This window comes from Ranitomeya variabilis, chromosome 3 (genome assembly GCF_051348905.1).
Source record: "Ranitomeya variabilis isolate aRanVar5 chromosome 3, aRanVar5.hap1, whole genome shotgun sequence".
Classification (NCBI taxonomy): Eukaryota; Metazoa; Chordata; class Amphibia; order Anura; family Dendrobatidae; genus Ranitomeya; species Ranitomeya variabilis.
Window position 1 is genome coordinate 22,355,914 of NC_135234.1, and position 24,356 is coordinate 22,380,269.

Sequence of the window (24,356 nt, forward strand, 5' to 3'; positions counted from 1 at the left end):
CAGAATAATCTTTAAATGAGAAGGTGTGTCCAAACTTTTGGTCTGTACTGTGTGTATATATATATATATATATATATATATATATATATATATATATATATATATATATATAAAGTGTATGTGTGTATGTATCAAGCCATGTCCACTCCACATAGCCCCGCCCACTGGCTGATGGAGAGCAGAGCTCCAAGAAAGAGAGCGCAACACGGATGGAGAGCGGTGCTGCGGAGGGATAGAGCGGGACGGCGCATGGAGAGCAGGGCTGTGGAGAGAGAGAGCGAGACGGCGCGTGGAGAGGGGCTGTGGAGGGAGAGAGCGGAGCTGTGGAGAGAGAGCGGGACACGGATGGAGAGGGGCTGCGGAAGGATAGAACGGACGGCGCATGGAGAGCGGGGCTGCAAAAGGAGAGCGTGATGGTGCGTGGAGAGCTGGGCTGCTGAGGGAGAGAGCAGGACAGCGAGTGGAGAGCGGGGCTGCGGAGGGAGAGAGCGGGACAGTCAGTGGAGACGGGCTGCTGAGGGAGAGCGCAGGTCTGTGGAGGGAGAATGTGGGTTGGCGATTGGAGATAAATGGCAATTGGAGAGAGCTGGGCTGCGGAGCGAAAGCAGGGCTGCTGAGGGAGGGATCGACAGCCAGTGGAGAGCTGGGCTGCGGAGGGAGAGAGTGGGACGGCCAATGGAGACGGGCTGCTGAGGGAGAGAGAGGGGCTGTGGATTAAGAATTCGGGATGGCGATTAGAGACTTGGGCTGCGGAAAGAGAGAGCGTGACGGTGGATGGAGAGCTGGGCTGCAGAGCGAAAGTGGGGCTGCTGAGGGAGAGAGCGGGACGGCCAATGGAGAGCGAAGCTGCGGAGCGAAAGTGCAGCTACTGAGGGAGAGAGTAGGATGGCCAGTTGAGACAGGGGCTGCTGAGGGAGAGAGCGGGGCTGTGGAGGGAGAATGCGGGACGGCGATTGGAGACAGCAGGGCTGCGAAAGGAGAGCGTGACGGTGGATGGAGAGCTGGGCTGCGGAGGGAGACAGCGGGGCTGCTGAGGGAGAGAGAGGGATGGCCAGTGGAGATTAAGAATTCGGGACGGCGATTAGAGACTGGGGCTGCGGAAGGAGAAAGCGTGACGGTGGTTGGAGAGCTGGGCTGCGGAGCGAAAGCGGGGCTGCTAAGGGAGAGAGCGAGACGGACAGTGGAGAGCGGGGCTGCGGAGGGAGACAGCAGGTCTGCGGAGTGAAAGCAGGGCTGCTGAGGGAGAGAGTAGGACGGCAAGTGGAGACGGGCTGCTGAGGGAGAGAGCGGAGCTGTGAAGGGAGAATGCAGGACAGCGATTGGAGACTGGGACTGCGGAAGGAGAGAGCGTGACGGTTGATGGAGAGCTGGGCTGCGGAGCGAAAGCGGGGCTGCTGAGGGAGAGAGCGCGACGGCCAGCGGAGAGCGGGGCTGTGGAGGGAGAATGTGGGATGGCGATTGGAGACGGGCTGCGGAAGGAGAGAGCGGGACGATGGATGAAGAGCGGGGTTGCTGAGGGAGAATGCGGGACGGTGGGTGGAGAGCTGGGCTTCGGAGGGAGAGCGGGATGGCAGTTAGTTACTATGTCTGGGCAATGCCGGGCTCTTCAGCTAGTATAAAATAAATATAAAATCAAATAGGTGTAAAATTAAACATTTACGGATTCACTCAAGACTAAATATCTTGGGCCAAGTTTATCTTGCTAAAAGAAACAAAAACTTTCTTCCGTGGCTTATATCATATTTATGGTGTGTTTTAGACACTTTTTACAACTTTTCTAACCATAACAATGAAAAGTGGTTTATCTTTGTCAGAAAGTGGCATGGGTTAACATGCGACACAGTAGGCAGAATTCATCATTGATTTTTTTTTTATTGCGAGTCACTTTTTTTTATTTTGTCTTAAGGCATTCGTTGTCTTGTTTTGATCCAAAATGGCGCATATCATACATTTTGCACAATTTTTTTAAAAAAATGCCCTTTGTATTTGTCTTTTTATTTTGGGATTTTTAGCTCAAAAGGTCGCAAGTTTTGCTAAAATGTTGCAACGTTTCCTCAAACATTTCAGACTTACATAAAATGACTCAAGGGGAAGGGACCTGAGTTAATTTGCTCAAAAAATGTTGCAACTTTATGGAAAGTGAATGAGCCGTAAACACCTGGAAGCCCAGAAAAACTGTCCACAATAACAGAAGAAAAAAAAAACACATTTCAAAATAGATTTTAAAAAAGAACGGATAAAAAGAATTGGGTACGAATGAAAACCACACAAAAAAAAACTAATAAAAAAAAGCCGCAAAAGCAATAAAGAATCCCCGGGCCCTTAGTGCCTTTAAACCAGAAAAGTAATCTCCGGAAATCCATTAAAGGCCATATTCAAGATCTCTGGCTACTGTCAGTGAATGGAGACCCGTTTGTCATGGTTTCCTTTTCTGCTGACCCCACGGATAAAAGTTGGAAAATTACTTTAACGGGTTAACAACAAAACTATAAAGTTATCCATAAGATAAGAGATTATTTGCTGATTGTTGGAAGTCTGATCTCTGGGACCCCCAGCCTTCCCGAGAATTGGGTTCTAGATCTGTGTATAACCCACATACCTGATTGGCTGTTGGCTGCTTTCTGTGTACACTGTGTTGGGGCCGCTTATACAGAGCAGGAGGACTAGGAGGTACAAGATACCTAGTCCTATAGTGATAATCTCCTGCTCATATTGTATTGAAACAAACACACAGCCTAGTAAGTGACACATCACTGGAATCAGGGTCTCTGTCCCTATAGCATGCTGTTTTAGGCTATGTTCACAAGTTGCTCACAACCTGCTCTCTTGGTAGTAAAGAAGCAATTTCAAAAAGGCAAGTTTTACTGAGTGATAGCTGCGTTTTTTACGGTGTTTTTGGTGTACCATTTACGGTAACTGTTTTTATCAGGGTACATTTGTCTCTTGTGCATGCTTATAAAGTTTAGTGCATAAAACAATAATCTGATTCAGCTTTATCAAATTTTGGCAGCAAAACCTGATTCCTGTGTTGTTTGCAATGGTTCTTTTTTTTTGCATCATCCAATGCTTTCAATGGGAGAAAAATGTTGCAAAAAAAGCTGAAAGAAGTGACATGCTGCATTTTGTAAAAACACAGATCTTTGACAAAACAGTCAGGGAAAAAAAAAAGCTGTGTGCATGAGATTTTGAAAATCTCAGACTTTGCTGGTACTGTGAAACGCAGCTGAAAATTTGCATTAAAAAAGCTGCTAAAAGTATTTCTAACTATTGAACACTGTGGAGACGCATTAACCAGACACCTATTTTTAGCAAGCCAGAAAGAATAGACTGTTATCTATATTTTGACTTTTGAATTTATGTGTTTCTTTCTGGTTGGTCAAGAAAACAGACTTTTGCTTGTGTCAGCCGGTAATATTGACTTGTAAGCTGACATTTGATGTAACATATTGTGCTCTTATCCTTGATGACTAGTGATGTTGACTGATATGCTAATTATGCATTGTCAAGGCCAGATAGTTTGTTGACTTCGAAAACAGAGGAGGAAAAACTATGCAAATAGATTAACCTCTTAGTAACAGAGCCAATTTTGTGCTTAATGACCGGGCCAATTTCTACAATTCTGACCACTGTCACTTTATAAGGTTATAACTCTGGAACGCTTTAACGGATCCCACTGATTCTGAGACTGTTTTTTCGTGACATATTGTACTTCATGTTAGTGATAAAATTTATTCGACATGATTTGCGTTTATTTATGAAAAAAAGGGAAATATGGCAAATTTTGAAATTTTTCAGCTTTGAATTTTTATGCCCTTAAATCACAGAGATATGTCACACAAAATACTTAATAAATAACATTTCCCACATGTCTACTTTACATCAGAACAAACATTTTTTTTTGATAGGAAGTTATATTGGTTAAAAGTTGACCGGCTATTTCTCATTTTTCCAACAAAATTAACAAAACCATTTTTCTTTAGGGACCACCTCACATTTGAAGTCACTTTGGAGAGTCAATATAACAGAAAATACCCAAAAGTGATATCATTCTACAAACCGCACCCCTAAAGGTGCGTAAAACCACATTCATGAAGTTTATTAACCCTTCAGGTGTTTCACGAGAACTAAAGCAATGTGGAAGGAAAAAATGAACATTTTACTTTTTTCACAAAAAATTTACTTTGGAACCAAACTTAATTTATTTTTACAAGGCTATCAGGAGACAATGGACCACAAAATTTGTTGTGCAATTTCACCTGAGTACGCCGATACCTCGTATATGGGGAAAAGCCACTGTTTGGGTGCATGGCAGAGCTCAGAAGGGAGGGAGCACCGTTTGACTTTTTGAACACAAAATTGCCTGGAATCATTGGTGACTCCATGTCGCATTTGGAGACCCCCTGATATACCTAAACAGTGGAAACCCCCCAATTCTAACTCTAACCCTAATCCCAACCGTAACCCCAACACACCCCTAACCCTAATCCCAACCCTAACCTTAATCCCAACCCTAGCTTTAGCCCAACTCACTTTAGCCCAACTCTAACCCTAATGGAAAAATGGAAATAAATATATTTTTTATTTTATTATTTTTTCCTAAGGGGGTGATAAAGGGTTTTATTTACTTTTTTTTATTTTGATCACTGTGATAGGGTCACAGTGATCAAAATGAACCAATAGGAAAAATCTTCATTGCAGTGCGCCTGCACCCGCCATTTTCTCCCGGAAGAAGATGCCAGTGGCCCAGGGAATTTGACAGGGGCATGCAGGGAAACAAGGGATGATCGGCGAACCGGGGGACCCTATTTCTCTCTCCTCTGATGTGTGATCACATCAGAGGAGATAGAAATTAAATGGAAAATTTGACCTTTTTTTGCGGTCGCCGTTATACTATTAATAACGGCGATCGCAATACAGGGATTGGTAAAAACAGACCCGAATCATTTTCTCTGGGGTCTCGGCTACTCCCGGTAGCCAAGACCCCGGAGGAATTCCGACACTTAAACCTCAGCGCCGTTATAAAGCGACACTATGGTTTAAGTACCCTAAACTGCCACCGTTGAAAGCTTATCAGCAGTCATTAAGGGGTTAAATAATCAAGTAATACTACTTGATCTCATCTCCATTACCCTTTATGTAAATACTGAGTGAAGGACACTTGTTAATTATAACAAGGGGTTATATGCCTCCATATAAAGAGACAGAGACAGCCAGAGATTCATCCAAACATCCAGGGGACTCTGCAGGACTGCAGCCAAGGCATCATGGCTCCATCATGAGGAATACAGATTTATCATTCTACAGACTGTCAACTTAGGGGACCTCGGCCCGGCTGGAAGAATACAGATCTGCTCCATTGACTATCGCGAATCAATGGATACGTTTGGAGAAAGCCAGGATTGGGACCTGACGGTCGCATGGTTCCATGGAGATGTTCGGAGAAGCCAGATTGTGACCCTCAGTCAACTGGCCTTGTACCTGAATGGACTGTCATCTTCCTAATCTGGTTGTTACCTTCTCTCTGGTCGTGCCACAGGAGGGGTAGTCGGCCCTGGAAAATGAAGCCAGGTTGTTACCCTCCGGTCAACTGGTCTCGTACCTGAATGGACTGTCAGCTTCCTACACTTGCCATTACCTCCTCTCTGTGTGCATGCCATAGGTGGGGTAATTGACCCTTGAAGCTCTGAAGTCACAGTTGCCATTTTCCCAGTGAGTCAGCGGAAGGGTGAGACTCTGTAATGTGCGCCATCTTGGGGATTTTGCTGGAACTGTTCTACATGTTATTTGCCTGTTTTGTCATTCAATAAAGCACTTGCCACACTGTTTTACCCTCACCCTGTGAGTAGTGTTACGACCACATTAAAGGGAGAGCGGGCATTTGGTGAGGCGATCCCTGGTCCATTTTTGGCAATCGGACCTGGGTGCTCACCGACCCCCTCGTGTCTCCACAAACACGTCACCAATTTTCTAAGTAAATCTATGTCTAAAGGTGCTATTGACATGAAATTCTCACCAGATGTCGGTAACAACCCATCTAATCCACACAGCCAAAGAAATCAAACAATAGACATCCATAAATTATGTGTAGTAATGAGAAATGACACAGGGTAAACGTATTGAACACATGAAGTAAGAAAGGTGCAAAACGCCCTGGAAAGTCCTGACATCAGCTGAAATCTATCAATAATTAAAAAGCAATCCTGCCACTTAGTGACAAATATCAGCTGGTTCAACTGATGGCCGATAAAAACGTGTCTCATTACCAAGGTGCCCCAAAAGAAATGTCTCATGATGGGGAAAACCAGTGAGCTGTCTCAAGACCTTCACAACCTTGTTGTAAATCATACTGATGGCATTGGTTACAGAAGAATTTCTAAACTACTGAAGGTACCAGTGAGCACTATTGTGGCCATAATCCAGAAGAGGAAAGAACATAATTTCACCATAAACTGTTCACAACCAGGTGCTCCTCGCAAGATTTCACACAGAGGAGTGAAAAGAATTATCAGAAGAGTTGTCAAAGAGCAAAGAAGTACATTTGGAGAGCTACAGAAAGACCTGGGATCAGAAGGTACCATTGTATCAAAGAAAACAGTAATGCACTTAGCCTCCATGACCTCTATGTACGATCACCATGCAACCCCCATGTCCTGTATGCACGCTTACCACACCAGACTCCATTGCTGAACAAAAAGCATGTTACAGCACGTTTAAAGTTTGCTCAACAACATTTAGACAAGCCTGTAAAATACTGGGAGAGTGCAGCCTGGTCAGATAAGACCAAAATTTAACTCTTTCGATTCCATAATACACACCATGTTTGGAGGCCAAAAGACACTTCATATCACCCCAAAACACCATACCTATGTAGGGGACAGGGACCTGGTGAGCTGTGCAGACGGGTGGAACCATTGTTGCCGGGAGTCGGGGTTCCGGGGGACGGATTTGAGGGGTGCATGGGAAGCCAGGCTCATGTGACAGGAGGAAGAGTGACGCAGGGAGAGGAGAGGATAAAAAGCAAAACGCGCGAAAGCAGGGGCAGAGAAGCGCGGGAAATCTCTGAGGAGAGGAAACTGCAGCGCAGTTGTTGTGAGTGTGCAGGCCGCAGTGAGACTTGCTGGAAGCAGGGGGAAAACGTGCAACAGACACTGCGGGCAACTACCAGAGCCCCCAAAAAGAGGCGCATTCGTCGTCAGCGACCCCCCAGGCAGAGGGGTAGTGCTGACCAGCTCAGGGACAGTATTACCGCGCTCCCTGAGAGCACCTTGCCAGAGAGTGCTACGGACTCGCATGGTTTCGTCTCAGCTGTGACTGATACTGATTATTCTCCTAATCCTCCTCAAAAAGACTCTTCTCTGGACTGGGAGGCTGTTACCTCGGATCAACGTCCGCCTGCAGGAGGGAACGCAGCACCGCAAAAGACATTCTGGACTCGACTCTACGCCTGGGCCCGTCGCCAGAAGACACCTCCTTCCTCCGCCATCAGGACTACGGCGTTGTCGGAGCCTCACCGTCAGGACTACATCGCTGAACCAGCACTGATAAGTGACCGTTGTTGACTTTATCTTAGTAGGGAGTCACTAGTGAGGCGCTGCCGCGTTCTACGGGTGTAGTTCAGGGCGGCCATATAATAATTGGGATTTACTGCGAGATTGTGTTCTTGTATATAAGTTCCCTGCGTGGAAAAACGTTTGTCATCTTTTTGGTTGGAAGTTAAAAAGAAAGTTAAAAACCGCTATTTGCTTTCTGGCTCCTATTTGTCCCTGCATCCTTCTTTACCTGCGGTCCCTACATTTGGCGTAGTCGGCAGGATGCAGGATCCAAAGAAGGAGCCAGAAGATACGGAGGATGGGGCTGGGCCTAGAGCTTCTCTCTCATTGGGGGCCATGTTAAACAATTTGCCCAAGTTTAATGGGAGCAACATGTTGTGGAGCTGGACTGAAAGGATGAGGGGGCTGTTGAGAATGCATCCTATGACCCCAGCCCTGGAAGCAGAGGTGGCCATTATGGCCTTAGACGGAGAGGCTCGGGATTCAGTGATGTTGAGACCCCCCACAGAGCGGAATACTTTTACCGGGGTGTTACATGTGTTAGAGGGGACGCACGGGGATCCCACCGACGTGGGAGAGCTGCGGGCCCGGTTGTTTGGACGGCGACAAAAAGAGGGCGAGTCTGTCACTCAGTACATGAATGCTCTGCAAGAGCTAAACATTGCAATCGTGCGGAAAGATGGTATGGGGATGGGACATGTTGACGTGACCCTGCGCGACCAACTGGTGACGGGACTGCGGGATGAGTTGACCAAACAGGCTCTACGTGAACGAGTGCGGGTCGACCCGCGCCTGACTTTCTCCGACATAGGCAATGAGGCCCGCACCCGGGAGCAAGAGAGGGGGGTGACGGTCCTGACAGGAGAGGCTCGGGTTATCCAGACCGCTGCACCAGGAGGGGGTGAGCCGTCGTGGGTTCAGGAGATGCGGCAGGAGCTCAAACAAATCCGAGAGGAACTGGCCGAAGTTAAAAAAAATGCGCGAAGCCCAAGGGAGCTACCCCGGGGGCAAGGGTCTGGGAGTCCAGCTCGTGGCGCTCGTTTAGGATATTATCCGGTCCCCGGTGCTTGCTATGGTTGCGGGGAGGCAGGACATTTCGCACGGGAGTGCCCCCGGAGAGGGAGGGCCTCGTCACGGCGGCCGTTAAACTAGAGGACTCCGAGCTAAGGGGACGACGCTCGGAGTCAGAATCCCCGCGGATGGGTGGTGAAAGTCCCGAAAATTTGGTTGCCAGCTGCCCCCTGGTTTGGGCAGAGTTTGAAGGGCGGGCTGTACGTTGTCTGGTGGACACCGGATCTCAAGTCACGACGATGCCCGAGGCCTATTTTAGAAAACACTTCCCTGTGTCAGTCAGACCCCAATGGGGCCCCGTAATCCGGTTGCAGGCCGCCAATCAGCTGCCCATCCCAGTGGAAGGGGTCACCTGGATGCAAATATCTTTATGTGGGAAAGACCTGGGCCGCCGGGGGGTTGTGTTGACGCGGGGGGATCCCAGCCCACAACATATCGTGACTTTGGGGATGAATGTATTGAAGGACTTTGGCAGTTTGCTGTTAGGGGAGACCACACAAGAGACACTCAATCAGTGGGGGACCAGTACACCTCAAGGCTCCGTGTTCAGACAGTTAGTGAGGGAAGTCCATGTGCAAGAGACCTTTCAGGAGGGAGACATACTAGGGAAAGTAATCACCTCCCCGACAGCAGAAGTGACGTTTCCCCCAGGACAGACTGTTATATCCCTGCCCATCCGAGCTCGCATCCCTCTGGAAGGAGTGCAAGTGCAGGTTGAGCCCACCTTTACGTCCCCTTTGCCCACAGGACTGCTGGTGGCCCGATCTCTGGCTACTGTTAAAAATGGGGCCGTACCAGTGCGATGTGTGAATGTGGACGAACACGATGTCGTGCTACGGGTCCGAAGTGAGATGGCCAAAGTGTTACGACCGTTAGAAGTGATGCCTCCTCCAGATACTTTACAGTTAAAGGTGGATTCCCCTGATCCCTGGATGGTCAGTGTCCGGTCTACACAGGATCCTGAGCTGATAGCGTTCCGAAAAGGTCAAACTATTCTGGAACATATGCGAGCAGAATTGCCGGGTCTGGATCCATCACAAGTCTCGCGAGTGCAGCGGCTCCTTGGACACTATGCTGAAGTGTTTGCGCAACATGAAGATGATTTTGGCTGTACCACGGCCATCGAACATGGAATTCCGACCGGAGATACAGTGCCCATCAGGGAGCGGTACAGACAGATTCCCCCGCAGATGTACCAGGAAGTAAAGACGTTGTTAGGCCAGATGCTACAAAAGGGAGTGATCCGCGAGAGTCAGAGCCCGTGGGCTGCCCCGATCGTGCTGGTGCGGAAAAAGGACGGCACGCTCCGGTTCTGTGTGGACTATCGTAAGCTAAATGCATGCACCGTCCGAGACTCTTATCCACTTCCCCGTATCGAGGAGTCTCTCTCCGTGCTGGGTCGGGCCAAATATTTTTCCACCTTAGACCTAGCCAGCGGATACTGGCAGGTCCCGATGACAGAAGCAGATCGTCCTAAGACAGCGTTCATCCTTCCCATGGGACTATTTGAGTTCAATCGAATGCCGTTTGGGCTGGCCAACGCTCCAGGCACCTTCCAACGATTAATGGAGCGGTGTCTGGGGGATTTGAACTTCGAGGCCACTCTCATTTATCTGGATGACATCATCATCTACGCCCCAACATTCGAGGAACATCTGTGCCGACTGGAACAGGTACTAGACCGGTTGCTGAAATACGGGCTTAAGGTGAAGCCCCAGAAGTGTCACTTGTTCCGGGAACAGATCGAGTACCTGGGGCATGTGGTGTCCGCCGAAGGAGTCCGGCCATCGCAGGAGAAGATTGCTGCAATCCAGGAGTGGCCCACACCGGAGACCGCTAAGGATGTACGGGCGTTCTTGGGCCTCGCTGGGTACTACCGGCGCTTCGTGAAGAATTTTGCTCGCCGTTCTCACAATCTACAAGTCCTGCTGAAAGGAAGCTCCCCCAAGGAACGGGGAAAGAAGATACAATGGCAGGAGTCACAAGAAGCAGCGTTCCGGGACTTGAAGACAGCTCTCATGGAGCCGCCGGTGTTGGCTTATGCGGACTTTTCGCAACCGTTCATCCTACACACCGACGGCAGCTCTCAGGGATTGGGGGCTGTGTTGTCTCAGGTTCAGGATGGGCGGGAGAGAGTGATCGCCTATGCGAGTCGGTCTCTTCATGACTCTGAGTTGAACCCAGACAATTACAGTTCTTTCAAGGTGGAGCTGCTGGCCGTGGTGTGGGCTATGACGGAGCGGTTCGCTGAGTACCTGGCCGGTTCCGAGGTGCTGATACGCACGGATAACAACCCATTGGCACATCTGGAAAATGCAAAATTGGGTGCCCTAGAACAGCGCTGGGTAGCCCGGATGGCCAAGTACAGATACCGTATCCTTTACAAGCGAGGAGCGGAGAATGTTCATGCTGACGCATTATCTCGTCTGCGGAAGAATCCCCCAAGGACTAACCGAGATGAGGAGCTGGAGGGAGAAGAAATCCCCTACGCCATCGGGGGCGCTACTCGGACGGCTGTGAGCCGGGAACAGACCGGGAACGGAACGGCTACAGGACTGTTGGTTCAGAGTCGGGACGAATGGATACGGCTGCAACAGGAAGACCAGGAACTAGCTCCATTGCGACAGTGGATAACGAATGGTCTATTGCCCGTGAGGAGCCCTGGACAAACTCTCCCGTCAGACCTGAACCTTCTTCTGCGGCAGTGGGAGCGCCTAACTCTTCAGGACGGGCTCTTATGCCACTTAACCATGGCTCAGGCAGATTCCGAGCCGACCTGGCAGATGGTCTTACCAGGGCCCGTGGTGGCCGCAGTTGCTAAAGAAGCTCATGAGTCCGGGGCACACTTCGGAGTGAAGAGGACGTTTAAGTGGCTGCAAACTCGGTTCTATCATCCTCGGCTGCTTGCGGAAGTACAAACTGCCTGTAGACAATGTCGACAATGTGAGCTAACCAAGTCACCGGAGGAAAGGGCGCCTGTGCAGAGCATCACGACGTCTGCCCCTTTTGAAGTATTAATGATAGACTACATTACCATTGGAGCAGCGCATCAAGGCTACGAACACTGCCTCGTTATGGTAGATCATTTTTCAAAATTCGCGGTAGTCACCCCTACCCGTGATCAGACAGCTGAGTCGGCGGCGAGCGCTATCTGTAAGAACTTTATTCAAGTTTACGGCTGTCCGAGGCGAATACATTCGGATCAAGGCGCCTGTTTCTTGGGCAAAGTCATGGAAGAGCTGCATCGCCTCTACGGCATTGATAAGTCACGCACCACACCGTATCATCCCCAGGGAAATGGGGCTTGTGAGCGGTTTAACCGGACTTTGCTTCAAATGCTGCGTGCGCTAGAACAAGATCAGAAGGCCCGCTAGCCGGAGTATGTGTCGGACCTAGTGTGGGTCTACAACAATAGAGTTCATCAAGTCACAGGACGCACCCCGTATGAAGTGGTCTTTGGGCGCCCAGGAAAAGGCATGACAGATCTGGAACTGTCTTCGGAGGAAGAAGGCCCCCGAACAGGTATGGCTTCGTGGGTGCGTGATCATCGGCATCGGCTGCAGACCTTACACCGACTGGTACACACTCGAATTCGGGAAGTGGAGCATCGGAGCACCCCTACAGCAAAACCACCAGAGTTCCGGCCAGGTGATCGAGTACTCGTTCGAGAGCAAAGACCGCAAAACAAGTTAGACCATCGTTGGGAAAAAACACCCTATCGGGTGCTTCGCCGTATAGACCCGCATGGACCTGTATATGAAGTGCAGTCTGAGGCCCTCGGAAGTACAGGTACTCGCATTCTTCATCGCAACATGCTCCGGTTGTGTCGCTCTGTTGACTCGGACACCCCGGAATCCGCAATCAGGGAAGAGCCACCTACGACTGAATCCCCCAACAACCATTGGTGGGATGAAGAAGATGATGAAGAAGAAGAACGGCGTCAAAATACTCCCCCTATCTCGACTACTACACTACCCCTGACCAGTCACTCTTCCGCTGACGACATTTCCCCAACACCCCCTATACAAGGACCCGAGCCACGACGTTCTGAACGTTCTACTGCCGGTAGACCCCCAACTCGCTACAGTCCTGACTTACACACCAGACAGACCCAAGTGTGGAACAATCCGTCAGGTGGGCGACCTGTCAGTGCGAAGGCCTCGCCCAGGGACTGGCGAGCATACAGGGTGGGGGAATGTAGGGGACAGGGACCTGGTGAGCTGTGCAGACGGGTGGAACCATTGTTGCCGGGAGTCGGGGTTCCGGGGGACGGATTTGAGGGGTGCATGGGAAGCCAGGCTCATGTGACAGGAGGAAGAGTGACGCAGGGAGAGGAGAGGATAAAAAGCAAAACGCGCGAAAGCAGGGGCAGAGAAGCGCGGGAAATCTCTGAGGAGAGGAAACTGCAGCGCAGTTGTTGTGAGTGTGCAGGCCGCAGTGAGACTTGCTGGAAGCAGGGGGAAAACGTGCAACAGACACTGCGGGCAACTACCAGAGCCCCCAAAAAGAGGCGCATTCGTCGTCAGCGACCCCCCAGGCAGAGGGGTAGTGCTGACCAGCTCAGGGACAGTATTACCGCGCTCCCTGAGAGCACCTTGCCAGAGAGTGCTACGGACTCGCATGGTTTCGTCTCAGCTGTGACTGATACTGATTATTCTCCTAATCCTCCTCAAAAAGACTCTTCTCTGGACTGGGAGGCTGTTACCTCGGATCAACGTCCGCCTGCAGGAGGGAACGCAGCACCGCAAAAGACATTCTGGACTCGACTCTACGCCTGGGCCCGTCGCCAGAAGACACCTCCTTCCTCCGCCATCAGGACTACGGCGTTGTCGGAGCCTCACCGTCAGGACTACATCGCTGAACCAGCACTGATAAGTGACCGTTGTTGACTTTATCTTAGTAGGGAGTCACTAGTGAGGCGCTGCCGCGTTCTACGGGTGTAGTTCAGGGCGGCCATATAATAATTGGGATTTACTGCGAGATTGTGTTCTTGTATATAAGTTCCCTGCGTGGAAAAACGTTTGTCATCTTTTTGGTTGGAAGTTAAAAAGAAAGTTAAAAAACGCTATTTGCTTTCTGGCTCCTATTTGTCCCTGCATCCTTCTTTACCTGCGGTCCCTACACCTACAGTGATGTGTGGTAGAGAGAACGTCATGGTGTGAGGCTGTTTTACAGCATACGGCAATGGCGAAGTTCATAATATTAAAGGAAGGATGAATGAACAAACGTACCAAGACATTCTTGATAACCATCTGCTGCCATCTACCAGGATGATGAAAATGAAGCAAGGGTGGACACTTCAGCAAGACAATGATCCCAAACCCACAGCCAAGGAAATTCTCAATTGATTTGTGTGCTACTATGGAAGAATGGGCCAAAATCACACCTGAGCAATGCCTGCAACTAGTTTCTCCATACAGGAGGCGTCCTGAAGCTGTCATCACCAACAAAGGCTTTATAACAAAGTATTAATTAAATTTCAGTGAGCGTGTTCAATACTTTTTCCCTGTGTCATTTCTATTTATTGCACTTAATTTATGGACATCTGTGGTTTCATTTCTTTGCCTGTGTGGATTGGATGGGTTGCTACCGACATCTGGTGAGAATTTCATGTCAATAGCACCTTTAGAAATAGATTTACTTACAATTACTATCTGGGGCATAATTAGCAGCTAGGTACTATGTACAGATAATTTGGGTAGAGCTGGGATGCCCAACTGTTCTGGTTCTGGTGGTAAGAACACATGAACTGACCTGATAGGTAAACCAAAACATAGGACAAGCTCTGGGGATGTGGGAACTTTACTGACCGCAATCCTGATCCTATCAACACACACTATAGGCAGCCGTGGAGCGTTCCTAACTCGGCCTAGACGCCTCTGCACAGCCTGAGAAACTAGCTACCCCTAGAGAGAAACAAAGCCTCACTTGCCTCAGAGAAATTTTCCCCAAAGTGAGAGCAGCCCCCACAAATAATGACGGTGAGTTAAGAGGAAAGCACAGACATAGAAATGAAAATAGGTTTTAGCAAATGAGGCCCGCTAATAACTAAATAGTAAGAGGATAGCAAGGAATCTGTGCGGTCAGTATAAAATACTACAAAAATTATCCACGCAGAGAATACAAAAAGACCCCCACACCGACTCACGATGTGAGGGGCGCAACTCCGCACCCCAGAGCTTCCAGCTAGCAATCAAATAGCATATAAGCAAGCTGGACTGAACTCATCATATAATGAGAAACATTTTCAAAAAGCAATGAGCAAAAATAGACTAGCATGAAACTTAGCTTCTCCACGAGGAGACAGGTCACAAGGGAAGTCCCAGAGAGATCTGAACCAGTACTGAATACAACGACAGCAGGCAACAAGTAAAGGTCCAGGTGGAGTTAAATAGGCAGCAAGCCTAGCAGGAAACGAGGCAGCTGGGGTCCAGCTAAAGCCAGCCGTAACACTCAAAGGCACCAGAGGGAGCCCAAGAACAGAACTCACAAAGTACCACTCATGACCACAGGAGGGAGCCCGAGAACGGAATTCACAACACCCAACCCTAACGACTCCAAAGAACCATAATCAGAGTTACAGGGATAATACCACCTAAGCCAGGACCCGTCACTTGCCATAACTATGTAATTTTCTTACCTGTCAGAAATGCCGCTGTTCTCCTGAATCCGGTGATGTGTTTCTTCTGTTCCTTCGCCTCTCTGTTCCTGAGATATGGCCTCTGTCTTGGTTCTCAATGGCAAGAGACCGTAGTAAAGCATACAAAAGGACTAGCTCTTGGAAGATGGGAACTCGTGCTGACTGTGAGCTAAACCTACCGCACAACTAACAGTGGCCGGGTAGCGTGCCTACGTTTTATCCCTAGACGCCCAGCGCCAGCCGGAGAACTGACTGACCCTAGCAGAGGAAAATACAGACCTGGCTTACCTCTAGAGAAATTTTCCCCAAAAGGCAGAAAGTAGCCCCCACATATAATGTCGGTGATTTTAGAGGAAATTGACATACGAAGTATGAAGATAGGTTTAGCAAATTGAGGTCCGCTTACTAGATAGTAGGAAGACAGAAAAGGGAACTACACAGTCAGCTGAAAACCCTTTCAAAACACCATCCTGAAATTACTTTAAGACTCTAATATCAACTCATGACACCAGAGTGGCAATTTCAGCTCACAAGAGCTTCCAGCCTCAGAAATATTCAAACACAGAGAACAGGAACAGAAATGCAAAACAGACTTAGGACTACAAGTCCAACTTAGCTGATAGTAGTCTAGGAGCAGGAACATGCAACAGAAAGGCTTCTGGTAACATTGTTGGCCGGCATAGAAATGACTGAGGAGCAAGGCTGAATAGACAACTCCCACATCCTGATGGAAACAGGTGAACAGAGGAGATGAAGCACATAAGTGCAGTACCACCAGAAACCACCGGGGGAGCCCAGAAACCAAATTCACAACAGTACCCCCCCCCCCTCAAGGAGGGGGCACCGAACCCTCACCAGAACCACCAGGGCGATCAGGATGAGCCCTATGAAAGGCACGGACCAAGTCGGAGGCATGAACATCAGAGGCTGTCACCCAAGAGTTATCCTCCTGACCGTAGCCCTTCCACTTGACCAGATACTGAAGTCTCCGTCTGGAAACACGGGAGTCCAAGATCTTCTCGACAACGTACTCCAACTCACCCTCAACCAACACCGGAGCAGGAGGCTCAACGGAAGGCACAACCGGTACCTCATACCTGCGCAACAATGACCGATGGAAGACATTATGAATAGAAAAAGATGCAGGGAGGTCCAAACGAAAGGACACAGGGTTAAGAATCTCCAATATCTTGTACGGGCCGATGAACCGAGGCTTAAACTTAGGAGAAGAAACCTTCATAGGGACAAAACGAGAAGATAACCACACCAAGTCCCCAACACAAAGACGAGGACCAACACGACGACGGCGGTTGGCAAAATGCTGAGTCTTCTCCTGGGACAACTTCACATTGTCCACCACATGCCCCCAAATCTGATGCAACCTCTCCACCACAGCATCCACTCCAGGACAATCCGAAGACTCCACCTGACCGGAAGAGAAACGAGGATGAAACCCCGAATTACAGAAGAAAGGAGAAACCAAGGTGGCAGAACTAGCCCGATTATTGAGGGCAAACTCCGCCAAGGGCAAAAAGGCAACCCAATCATCCTGATCCGCAGACACAAAACACCTCAAATAAGTCTCCAAGGTCTGATTAGTTCGCTCGGTCTGGCCATTAGTCTGAGGGTGGAAAGCAGACGAAAAAGACAAATCAATGCCCATCCTAGCACAGAACGCTCGCCAAAATCTAGACACGAATTGGGTTCCCCTGTCAGAAACGATATTCTCCGGAATACCATGCAAGCGCACCACATTTTGAAAAAACAGAGGAACCAGCTCGGATGAGGAAGGCAATTTAGGCAAGGGAACCAAATGGACCATCTTAGAAAAACGGTCACACACCACCCAGATGACAGACATCTTCTGAGAAACAGGGAGATCAGAAATAAAATCCATGGAGATGTGAGTCCAAGGCCTCTTCGGAATAGGCAAGGATAACAACAATCCACTAGCCCAAGAACAACAAGGCTTGGCCCGAGCACAAACATCACAAGACTGCACAAAACCTCGCACATCTCGCGACAGGGAAGGCCACCAGAAGGACCTAGCCACCAAATCCCTGGTACCAAAGATTCCAGGATGACCTGCTAACGCAGAAGAATGGACCTCCGAGATGACTCTACTGGTCCAATCATCAGGAACAAACAATCTACCAGGCGGGCAACGATCAGGTCTATCCGCCTGAAACTCCTGCAAGACCCGTCGCAAATCTGGGGAAACAGCAGATAATATCACTCCATCCTTAAGGATACCTGTAGGTTCAGAATTACCAGGGGAATCAGGCTCAAAACTCCTAGAAAGGGCATCCGCCTTCACATTTTTAGAACCCGGTAGGTAAGAAACCACAAAATTAAACCGAGAGAAAAATAACGACCAGCGCGCCTGTCTAGGATTCAGGCGCCTGGCGGACTCAAGATAAATCAAATTCTTGTGGTCGGTCAATACCACCACCTGATGTCTAGCCCCCTCAAGCCAATGACGCCACTCCTCAAAAGCCCACTTCATAGCCAAGAGCTCCCGATTACCAATATCATAATTTCGCTCAGCGGGCGAAAACTTACGAGAAAAGAACGCACAAGGCCTCATCACGGAGCAGTCGGAACTTTTCTGCGACAAAACCGCCCCAGCTCCGATTTCTGAAGCGTCGACCTCAACCTGAAAAGGAAGAGTAACATCAGGCTGACGCAATACAGGGGCGGAAGAAAAGCGGCGCTTAAGCTCCCGAAAGGCCTCCACAGCCGCAGGGGACCATTCAGCAACATCAGCACCCTTCTTAGTCAAATCAGTCAACGGTTTAGCGACATCAGAAAAACCAGTTATAAATCGACGATAAAAATTAGCAAAGCCCAAAAACTTCTCAAGGCTCTTAAGAGAAGAGGGTTGCGTCCAATCACAAATAGCCTGAACCTTGACAGGGTCCATCTCAATGGAAGAGGGGGAAAAAATGTACCCCAAAAACGAAATCTTTTGAACCCCAAAAACGCACTTAGAACCCTTTACACACAAGGAATTAGAGCGCAAAACCTGAAAAACCCTCCTGACCTGTTGGACATGAGAGTCCCAGTCATCCGAAAAAATCAAAATATCATCCAGATACACAATCAAAAATGTATCCAAATATTCACGGAAAATGTCATGCATAAAGGACTGAAAGACTGAAGGGGCATTTGAAAGACCAAAAGGCATTACTAAATACTCAAAATGGCCCTCAGGCGTATTAAATGCGGTTTTCCACTCATCCCCCTGCTTAATTCGCACTAAATTATACGCCCCACGAAGATCAATCTTAGAGAACCACTTGGCCCCCTTTATTCGAGCAAACAAATCAGTAAGCAGTGGCAAAGGATACTGATATTTAACCGTGATTTTATTCAAAAGCCGATAATCAATACACGGCCTCAAAGAGCCATCTTTTTTAGATACAAAGAAAAAACCGGCTCCTAAGGGAGATGACGAAGGACGAATATGTCCCTTTTCCAAGGACTCCTTAATATATTCCCGCATAGCAGCATGTTCAGGCACAGATAGATTAAATAAACGACCCTTTGGAAACTTACTGCCCGGAATCAGATCTATAGTACAATCGCACTCTCTGTGCGGAGGTAGTGAACCAATTTTAGGCTCCTCAAAAACGTCACGATAATCAGATAAAAATTCCAGAATCTCAGAGGGAATAGATGACGAAATGGAAACCAAAGGTACGTCCCCATGAGTCCCCTGACATCCCCAGCTTAACACAGACATTGCTTTCCAGTCGAGGACTGGGTTATGAGATTGCAGCCATGGCAATCCAAGCACCAACACATCATGTAGATTATACAACACAAGGAAGCGAATAATCTCCTGGTGATCCGGATTAATACGCATAGTTACTTGTGTCCAGTATTGTGGTTTATTACTAGCCAATGGCGTGGAGTCAATACCCTTCAGAGGTATAGAAACTTCCAGAGGCTCTAAATCAAACCCACAGCGTTTGGCAAAGGACCAATCCATAAGACTCAAAGCGGCGCCAGAGTCGACATAGGCGTCCGCGGTAATAGACGATAAAGAGCAAATCAGGGTCACAGATAGAATAAACTTAGACTGTAAAGTGCCAATTGAAACAGACTTATCAACCTTCTTAGTACGTTTAGAGCATGCTGATATAACATGAGTTGAATCACCACAATAGAAGCATAACCCATTTTTTCGCCTAAAATTCTGTCGTTCGCTTCTGGACAGAATTCTATCACATTGCATAATCTCTGGCGCCTTCTCAGTAGACACCGCCAAATGGTGCACAGGTTTGCGCTCCCGCAAACGCCGATCAATCTGAATAGCCATTGTCATGGAATCATTCAGACCTGTAGGCACAGGGAACCCCACCATAACATCCTTAATGGCATCAGAGAGACCCTCTCTGAAATTCGCCGCCAGGGCGCACTCATTCCACTGAGTAAGCACAGACCACTTACGAAATTTTTGGCAGTATATTTCAGCCTCATCTTGCCCTTGAGACAGGGCCATTAAGGCTTTTTCAGCCTGAATCTCTAAATGAGGTTCCTCATAAAGCAACCCCAAAGCCAGGAAAAACGCATCCACATTGAGCAACGCAGGATCCCCTGGTGTCAAAGCAAATGCCCAGTCCTGAGGGTCGCCCCGGAGCAAGGAAATTACAATCCTGACCTGCTGTGCAGGATCTCCAGCGGAGCGAGATCTCAGAGACAAAAATAATTTACAATTATGTTTGAAATTCTGGAAGCGAGATCTATCCCCGGAGAAAAATTCAGGTAAAGGAATTCTAGGTTCAGATATAGGAGCATGAATAACAAAATCCTGTAAACTTTGAACCTTCCCAGCGAGATTATCCAAACCTGTAGCTAAACTCTGAGGATCCATACTAATCAGGTGAAATCAGAACCATTCAAGGATTAGAAGGAGAGAGAGACGAAGGCTGCAGTAAGCAGAGATGCTAGTGAATCAACTAATGAGCAAACTCAGGAAAAAAAAAAAAATTCTCTGCAGACTTCTTTTCTCTCCTTTCTTCTGCCAATTATTTTAACCCTTGGCCGGCCAAACTGTCATGGTTCTCAATGGCAAGAGACCGTAGTAAAGCATACAAAAGGACTAGCTCTTGGAAGATGGGAACTCGAGCTGACTGTGAGCTAAACCTACTGCACAACTAACAGTGGCCGGGTAGCGTGCCTACGTTTTATCCCTAGACGCCCAGCGCCAGCCGGAGAACTGACTGACCCTAGCAGAGGAAAATACAGACCTGGCTTACCTCTAGAGAAATTTTCCCCAAAAGGCAGACAGTAGCCCCCACATATAATGTCGGTGATTTTAGAGGAAATTGACATACGAAGTATGAAGATAGGTTTAGCAAATTGAGGTCCGCTTACTAGATAGTAGGAAGACAGAAAAGGGAACTACACAGTCAGCTGAAAACCCTTTCAAAACACCATCCTGAAATTACTTTAAGACTCTAATATCAACTCATGACACCAGAGTGGCAATTTCAGCTCACAAGAGCTTCCAGCCTCAGAAATATTCAAACACAGAGAACAGGAACAAAAATGCAAAACAGACTTAGGACTACAAGTCCAACTTAGCTGATAGTAGTCTAGGAGCAGGAACATGCAACAGAAAGGCTTCTGGTAACATTGTTGGCCGGCATAGAAATGACTGAGGAGCAAGGCTAAATAGACAACTCCCACATCCTGATGGAAACAGGTGAACAGAGGAGATGAAGCACATAAGTGCAGTACCACCAGAAACCACCGGGGGAGCCCAGAAACCAAATTCACAACAGGCCTCCTCTTGACTGGACATAAAGTCAGTCTTGTTAGCCAAGTGGGCTTGGTCATTGCTTCTCTTCTTGGGGACCACACCCAGTTGACTAATATGCCCAAATTTATATACAGGGAAGAACGAGTCATCTCTCAGGAATGGAGAGGAGCAGGAAGAAAATTAAAACAATGTTGGATTCAGGAGAACAGCGGCAGTCACCATGTAAAAATGAAGATATTTAAAGATATCTAAGTGACCGGTTCTCCTTAACCCCTTTACCCCCAAGGGTGGTTTGCACGTTAATCATCGAGCCAATTTTAACAATTCTGACCACTGTCCCTTTATGAGGTTATAACTCTGAAACACTTCCATGTATACCGGTGATTCTGACATTGTTTTCTCATGACCTATTGTACTTCATGATAGTGGTAAAATTTCCTCGATATTACTTGCGTTTATTTGAAAAAAACGGAAATATGGTGAAAATGTTGAAAATTTCGCAATTTTCCAACTTTGAATTTTCATACCCTTAAATCACAGATATATGTCACACAAAATACTTAATAAGTAACATTTCCCACATGTCTACTTTACATCAGCACAATTTTGGAACTGAACTTTTCTTGTTAGGGAGTTATAAGGGTTAAAAGTTGACCAGCCATTTCTCATTTTACAACACCATTTGAAGTGACTTTGAGGGGTCTATATAATAGAAGATACCAAAAAGTGACACCATTCTAAAAACTGCAGCCCTCAAGGTGCTCAAAACCACATTCAAGAAGTTCATTAACCCTTCAGGTGCTTCACATGAATTTTTGGAATGCGTGGTAAAAAAATGAACATTTTTTTCCCAAAAAATTTATTTCACATCCAAAATTTTTTATTTTGGCAAGGCTAACAGGAAAAAATGGACCATACAATTTGTTGTGTAATTTCTTCTGAGCATGTCGATACCCCATATAAGGGGGAAACCACTGTTTGGGCGCATGGCAGAGCTCAGAAGGGAAGGAGCGCCATTTGATTCTTTGCAAAATTTGCTGCGGCATGTCGTTTTTGGAGAACCTCTGATGTGCCTAAACAGTGAAAATCCCCCATAAGTGACCCCATTTTGGAAACTAGACTCCTCAGGGAGCTGATCTAGTTGTGTGTTGAGCACATTGAACTCTCAGATGCTTCACAGAAGTTTATAACGTTGAGCCGTAAAAATAAAAAAAAATCTAATTTTGCCCACAAATATGTTTTCAGCACAAAATATTGCATTTTCAGAAGGATAACAGGAGAAATTGTGCCATACAATTTGTTGTGCAATTTCGCTTGAGTATGCTGATACCCCATATGATGGAGAAAACTACTGTTTGGGCGCATGGCAGGGCTCGGAAGGGAAGAGCGCAGTTTCACTTTTTTAATGTAAAATTTTTGGAACCGTTAGCGCACATCATGTCCCATTTGGAGAGACCCTGCTGTGCCTAAACAGTGGAACCCCTCCACAAGTGACCCCATTTTGGAAAACAGACCCCTCAAGGAATGTATATAAATGCATGGTAAGCACCTTGAAAACCCAGGTGTTTCATAAAAGTTAATAACGTTGTGTCGTGAAAATAATAAAATCACATTTTGGAAATTGTACCCCTTTGGGAATTTATCTACAGGTGTAGTGATGATTTTGACTCCATGGATATTTTCCAGAAACAAGCAGCAATGAATGTTGCCAAGTGAAAATTGCAAACTGCTGCTGTAGTGACCAGTACGTTGCAGTCACCAGTACGGTATGCCCAGCCCGTGCTTCTGGAGACACGAACCTGTAAATTAGGTGGGCTCTCATCGCTTCAGAAATGCCAAACATGGTCGCTATATGTGGTTTGGTACGCTGTGGGGCTCAGAAGAGGGGGAGCATTTGGATTTGGGAGTGCAGAATTTGCTGAATTTCTTTTGGGGTGTGAGGAGCCATTTCGCTTTTGCAGATCCTTTGTGCTACCAGTAACATGGAAGACCTCTACATTTCCATTAACAGATGACGGACCTGAGCGAGGACTTGCTTTTTTGTGGATTGAGGTAAAGCTTTTATTGGGAACATTTTACATAACGTTTGGGATCACATTTATCCTGCGCTCTACGCTGAGAACTTACTTTGGGGTTTCCATCTAAATCTCTGAGTGACATGATTCCGATAAAACACCTGAGGGATCCATTCACTATAATAAGGCAGCAGAGTTACTCTGGACTTTGTTTGGCCTCTGTTCAGCGGTGTCCTTCTTTTAAGAAGTGCACAAGACTGTGGCCAATGGCACTTTTATGCATGCCTAAAAAGACGGACACCGCTGGATCACAGGCCAGACAGCGTCCACAGTGCCTCCATCTGCCTCATTATAGGGAATCTTCCTCCAGAGGTCCGTCCAAATCTAGTATTTCAGGGATTTACTCGGAAACCCCGGCGTAAGCGCTCAGCGCAGAGTGCAGGATAAATGTGCACTGACCCTTACTGCAATCTTGATGAGAGGCAGAATGAAATAATGAACAGTAGGCGAAGAATTGGTGTTATTTATTTTTTACGCCGTTCCTTGTGCGGTATAAGTGATTAGGCGACTTTATTCTTCGGGTCGGTGCGATTACAGCGATACCAGATTTATATTGGATTTTTATGTTTCGCTGCTGTCACACACTAAAAGACACTTTTTGTTGCAAAAAAATAATTTTTGCGTCACCCCATTTTCAGAGCTATAATTTTTCCATATTTTGGCTGACCGAGTCATATGAGGTCTTGTTTATTGCGGGATGAGTTGACGTTTTTATCGGTACCATTTTCGAGCACGTGACTTTTTTTGAACACTTTCTATTCATATTTTTGTGAGGCAGAACGAACAAAAAACAGCAATTAATGAATTTCTTTTTTTTTTTTGTTTATGCCGTTCCATGTCTGGTAAAATTGATAAGGCGGTTTTATTCTTCGGGTCAGTACGATTACATCGATACCTCATTTATATTGTATTTTTATGTTTTAGCACTTTTATACAATAAAAACATTTATAGAAAAAATTAATATTTTTGCATCGCTTTATTGTGAGAGCTATAACTTTTTTATTTTTCCGGTGGTGGAGCTGTTCGGTGGCTTGTTATTTGCGGGACAAAATGATGTTTTCAGTGGTACCACGTTTATTTATATCCGTCTCTGATGCCTTTTTATTCCACTTTTTGTTCGGCAGTATGATGATAAAGCATTACATTTTGCCTTGTTTTTTATCTATTTTTTTATGTTGTTCACTAAAGGGGTTAACTAGCAGGGTAGTTTTTTATGTCGGGTCGTTTCGTACGTGGTGATATCAAATAT

At 47.2% G+C, this 24,356-nt stretch overlaps 1 long non-coding RNA gene across 9 annotated transcripts in view; it reads left to right on the plus strand.

The window, feature by feature from the left end:
* Nucleotides 1-24,356, plus strand: part of LOC143814993 (uncharacterized) — a 100,587-nt gene that overhangs the window by 23,121 nt on the left and 53,110 nt on the right. The window lies entirely within an intron of this gene.